The sequence below is a fragment of the Aegilops tauschii genome, chromosome 7 (genome assembly GCF_002575655.3).
Source record: "Aegilops tauschii subsp. strangulata cultivar AL8/78 chromosome 7, Aet v6.0, whole genome shotgun sequence".
NCBI classification, from domain to species: Eukaryota; Viridiplantae; Streptophyta; class Magnoliopsida; order Poales; family Poaceae; genus Aegilops; species Aegilops tauschii.
This window is the reverse complement of record NC_053041.3, coordinates 459,951,002-459,957,451: the sequence shown is the minus strand read 5'-3', so window position 1 is coordinate 459,957,451 and position 6,450 is coordinate 459,951,002.

Here is a 6,450-nt window from a genome sequence, read left to right as displayed (position 1 = left end):
AAGTCGATGGCGATAGGCGGCGGCAAGCGGAAGTGGCGAAATGCGGTGGGCTTTGCCAGCAGCCTGGCGGTGCCGGCAGGCATCGAGCTAAGTGTTTACTGCCGTGATAGGCGGTGCCATGGCATAAACGTAGAGGAGGTTGTGCAGGTGTGAATGGGGACCGTACCGGAGGGGGTGGCAGGCGGGGTGAGGGTTTTTGTGATGTGGGGATGGTGAGGGTTTTCTTTTTTCTTTTTTGAATTGGGTGGTGAGGGTTTTCTGTCCCACAAAGAATTTTGGGGGCGACGGTTTGCTAGAGCGAACCGTGTGTGATTGACGCAACAGGAAAAATGAAAGTCATTTCACACGGTTCCAATTTTGGGAACCGTGTGTGATTGACATACTACGTCCGTCCTGGTTTATTGGCCCCCTTTGAAATTTTTACCAAATTTTGACCAAATATTTAACATACTCAGACATAGATAATAAGCGTACACGTACATAAGCATAATTCAATCATAAGTACATAGTTCAACCGTCATTAAGCATGCTCAAGTGTACATAGTTCGTTCCATCCCACATCTCATCTCACATGCCGGCACGATCCTGAAGCTTCTCCAGGTACTCGGCGTACGCGCCGTGTGCCACCCTGCGAGAATACTTTTGCTTGAAGGAGCCAACGGCCCGTCCTCTTGCATGCGCCAGAACACTTAGATACGCGTCAAGAAGCTTGTGGTTGCAAAATGGGCATCAATAGCCGTCGTTCCAGGTTGTAATATGCCTGTTATGCATTCCCGCATAAAGGTCCCTCAGGATTCGCCTCTTGTACCTCCTCTGGGCATCTTCATCCTCGCTGTCCACATCGTCAGACAGCACCTATACAAATAGTAAAACAAATTTGGCATCAAATCACTGATTACATGCCGTGAAGTAGGATTAGGAATTTATGGCTATATACTTATACATATCCAGAGATTATGGTTCGATTTTTAAGCACAGTCGTCTCTGTATAGACCAATCTTGAAGAAAATAATGGCACAAACATATGTAGGTCATTCAAAATCAATTGTCAAGTCCTGGCTAGGAATTATTAGCACGAACACTAACCCTAGTCGGATTACTGGCAGAAATCATTTGCACAGATGAAACAACTAATCACTTATCACTTGTACTATTCAAACAATCAATACACTACACAGATCTAACGAAACTTACTCAGATTTCATGGATTGGGAGAACATAACCATACGATTTCTATTCCAAAAAGGGGGAGGCGGGAGTAAATAGAGAAACCCTGTGATCTATTTGACACATAAATGGGTACAGATGACTAACCAGCTGTCCATCATCATTGGAGTCGTCGCCGGAGTGGTCGTCGGAGTCGGTGTGGAACTCCGCCTCCGGCTGTGGAAGCTCGACGCCGTCGACGACGTCAGGGTGTAGTGATAACTCGCTGGCGGTGACGGCAACCTCTATCTCCATCTCGACGCCGTGCTACGGTGCTTTAGTAGCCCTGGTGTCACCACTCCCTCCGATGGGGCGCTTCGGTGGCATCCTCATACACTGACGGCTTTGAGGACTGAGAGCGGTGTCGAGGATGCAAGCGGAGAGAGACGATTGTGTGTGTGGCGAGGATGGGGGTGCGGCCGCTCGGGTGCACCATTAATATGGAGTAGAGGGAGTTGTGGGAGAGAGGCGGGCGGCGGTCAAACTGATGGCTCGCCTCCTGGTGAGCCTGCGCACCGGACTGCTGGCATGCCTACCAAAGTTTCACACAGCTACTTGCATGCCTCCCGATGACACTGCGCAGCGAGCACGTCTCCGTAAATTCACACACCTGCACGCACGCCTCCCAGTCTGCCTACGCGGCGGACTGCTCGCATGCGTCCCGTCAACTCATGCCTGCTCGCACGGCACACGGGTCGCACGGCGGCACGTATATTGTTTTTCTATTTGGATGATTAATGCTGCCGCTTTATTGCTTAACCGAAGCATGACACGTATCCATTGTTGGTCTAACGCTCACGGTTCGAATAAATAATCCGTTTGGGATATTGGTTCCCAATTATTAATAATCTCCCATCTGTAATTAGATAAAGATTACATCAAAACTGGTCTAAAAAATTTGACAAAAAAAGTACAATGCCACTTTGTATTGGTGTCCATATGACAACATGATAAGTTTCATGAACTTCAAATAAGTTTTGGATGTACTAGAATTTAAAAATCAAGATTCTCAATGTTTGAAATTTGTTGCATGGGGAGTAAACATGCACCCAGTGAGACACATGTGTTTTTGCAATCCATTTAGGTGCACTGTCATGTGTGCATGTAGCTCAATTTTTATTTTTGCACATTATACCCGTAGAAAATCAATCAATTAATGTACTGAAACGTCTTAATGATCTCTGTGATCTTTTTGAAATTAAAACGTCCCTCCTTTGGTAACATATATGTTCACCGCGGGATAATTAATTTAACATGCATCGTAGTTGCGGTGGATTCGCGGTGTGTGTGTGGGTGTGTGCATCTGGGGATGGCGGGTGGCTCGCAGTACACTATGAGTTGTGAGCCACCGTGTGGGTTGGACATTTTGTTAGGCAGGCCGGTGCCACATCCGAGTCATGAAATTGTTATTTAAAACATTACACAACCCTTTCATACATACATGTTTTGGCCACATGCAGTCGATGGTTGTCCTACACGACACTCGATACTCGCGTGTGACGCTTTCTATGGGCCCGCGAGGTCATCGTGCATCACTTTGACGAACAGCCGACAGTGAGGTTAATTTGACCAGCAAGGTAGAATCTTTTTTGTTTGTGTTATGGTGGTATATAGTACACGTCGAAGAGGTGGGAGGGGACTAGCATATATACTATACGTACGCGTCCGTGAACAAGTACACCTCACTCAGTGTCGGGACTTTTTTGGTTTCCGAGGCACGTGGCACATCAAAATTGTGAAATTGGCTATTCAAACATCACACAACACCTTTTTGGGCCACATTGAAAGTGCAACTATCCCTGGGTGGTTTTGGTAATTCCTAACAACATATAGCTCATTGAGCTAATGCTATCCCAAGATAAATATTCCAGGAAAGCTCAATGATTGGCATGGCATGGATTAGAAAGTGGACCCTTCAAAATGCTAAGGACAGAAGATTGGCTCAAGCTCAAAGCACAAGACTCTACATTTTCTATTTTAGTGATCCAAGATCACATCGAGTCTATAGGAAAAGCCAATACTATTAAGAAGGGGTGAGGTGTTGCTTAATGAGGTTCTTGCTCAAAATGCTTAGTGATATGCTCCAAAACCCTCCACTACTTTCTCACATCCACATATGTCCTAAACCAAAAAGTCCAACTCGGCCCCACCGAAATTTCATATCCGGAGCCACCGAGTTCAGTTGACATAGCCACTGCCAGAAACTCTAGTCTTTTCGGTCTCACCGATAGGGATCTCGGTCTCACCGAGATGGGATTGTAATCTCTCTGTTTCCCTTCGTAACGTTTTAGTCAAATCGAGATGAGCGATCGGTCCCACTGAGATTGCAATGCAAACACTCTGTTTCCTTTTTGTAACGTTTCGGTCAAACCGAGATGAGCGAATCGGTCCCACCAAGTTTGCCTGACCAACTCTCTGTTAGTCTATTACCAAAATTGGTCTCACCGAGTTTGTGTAATCGGTCTCACCGAGATTACGTTATGCCCTAACCCTAACGAAATCGGTCCCACCGAAATGCCTAACGGTCACATTATGAACCAAATCGGTCTGACCGAGTTCTTTGAATCGGTCCCACCGAGTTTGGTGATTTGTGTGTAACGGTTAGATTTCGTGTGGAGGCTATCACTCTTCACTCGTGGAGAGAGCCATCAGAACATGCCTACACTTCCAACACATATTTTCTGAGAGAGAACCACCTACACTTGTGTTGAGGTCAAGATATTCCATTCCAACCACATAAATCTTGATCTCTAGCCTTCCCCAAGTTGCTTTCCACTCAAATCTTCTTTCCACCAAATCCAAATCCTGTGAGAGAGAGTTGAGTGTTGGGGAGACTATCATTTGAAGCACAACAGCAAGGAGTTCATCATCAACACACCATTTGTTACTTCTTGGAGAGTGGTGTCTCCTAGATTGGCTAGGTGTCACTTGGGAGCCTCCGTCAAGATTGTGAAGTTGAACCAAGGAGTTTGTAAGGGCAAGGAGATCGCCTACTTCGTGAAGATCTACCCTAGTGAGGCAAGTCCTTCGTGGGCGATGGCCATGGTGGGAGACAAGGTTGCTTCTTCGTGGACCCTTCGTGGGTGGAGCCCTCCGTGGACTCGCGCAACCATTACCCTTCATGGGTTGAAGTCTCCATCAACGTGGATGTACGATAGCACCACCTATCGGAACCACGGATAAAAAATCTCCGTGTCAACATTGCGTTTGCTCCCTCAAACTCCTCCCTTTACCTTCATATGCAATTGTTTTACATTCCGCTGCTATACTCCTACAATTGCATGTGTAGGTTGATTGCTTGACTTGTGCTAAGTTGCTAAAATCTGCCAAGAACTAAAATTGGGAAAAGGCTTGATTTTTATTTGGTCAAGTAGTCTAATCACCCCCCTCTAGACATACTTTCGATCCTACAAGTGGTATCAGAGCTTTGGTCTCCATTTTCTTTGATTTCCATAGCTTTTGGTGGTCATAGCCTTGGTTTCACAACCTAGGAGAGTATGGCGTCTAGCGAGGGAAATTACCACCGTAGAGGTCCTTACTTTGATGGTACAAATTTTGCTAGTTGGAAGCAAAAGATGAAAATGCATATTCTTGGACATAACCCCGCTGTTTGGGCTATTGTGTGTATTGGCTTGCAAGGTGAATTCTTTGATGGGAGAGAACCAAACCGTGAAGCTACCGCGGAAGAGTTGAAGATGCTACAATACAATGCTCAAGCTTGTGATATTCTCTTCAATGGATTGTGCCCCGAAGAATTCAAGAAAATCAGCCGTCTTGAGAATGCAAAGGAAATTTGGGATACTTTGATTGATATGCACGAAGGTACCGACTCCGTCAAGGAATCCAAATTGGACATGCTTCAAAGTCAACTTGACAAGTTCAAAATGAAGGATGGTGAAGGTGTCGCTGAAATGTACTCTAGGCTTGCTCTCATCACAAATGAGATTGCCGGCTTAGGAAGTGAAGAGATAACCGACAAATTCATCATGAAGAAGATCCTAAGAGCCTTGGATGGAAAATATGATACCGTGTGCACATTGATCCAAATGTTGCCCAATTACAAAGATCTCAAGCCAACGGAAGTCATTGGAAGAATTGTTGCTCATGAGATGTCACTCAAGGATAAGGAAGAGCTTCACAACAAGTCAAGTGGTGCTTACAGAGCCTCGTGTGATGCTGCCACATCATCAAGTGAGAAGCAAACCTTCAATGAAGAATTGAGTCTAATGGTGAAGAACTTCAACAAGTTTTACAAGAGTAGAAGCAAAGAAAGAAGTTCCAAGTCAAGGTCCTACAATGACAAAAGATCTTCTAGTCGTGAGCGAAATTACTACAATTGTGGAAGACCCGGACACTACTCCAATGAGTGTACGGCCCCCTACAAAAGAAGAGAAGATTCTCCCAAAAGAAGAAGTAGAAGAGAAGAGTCACCATCAAGAGAAAGAAGGAGTAGAGATGATCGTTATGAACGAAGATCCTCTCGGAGAAGCAAGGATTCGGAAAGGAAGGATAACTCATCAAGGAGCTACACAAAAAGAAGACATCAAGCTCATGTTGGTGAATGGGTATCCGGCTCCGACTCCGACCATCACTCCGAAAGAAGTTATCACTCCAACTCCGAATATACTCAAGATGAAGGTGTTGCCGGTCTGGCACTTGTGTCAACCAACTCCTACGACATATTTGACTCACCAAATGAAGGAATTGGAAGATGCTTCATGGCCAAGGGTCCAAAGGTAACACATCCCGAGTATGTTGATTTCAATAGTGATGAAGATGATTTGCTAGGTGATGATGATTTACTTGTTGACAACACTAGTGATGAAAACTATGATGAAACGTCAATTAATCATGCTAATCAAGATAAAATGAATGACGATGATAATAAGGAGATTGAGCGTCTAACTAAAGAACTAAACACTCTTAAGTTAGCTCATTAAACTACCTTGAAAGATCATTGAGAACTTTTAAAGACTCATGATAAGCTACGCTTTGAAAAGCTCAACCTTGAGCAAGAACATGAGTTTTTAAAGGCAATCAATGATGATCTTCGCAAGAAAAGTTCTTCTTACATTGCCAAGCGTTTACTCTTGTCTACTTACATGCCACAAGTTAAATCTAGCAACAAGAGCAAGAAAGATTCTTCATCTTGTAGTAACAACAATCATGCTAAATCCAATGTTGTTGCATCTAGCAGTTCTCTTGATTCCACTAATGATTCTCTTAGCCAAGTTACACTTGAGC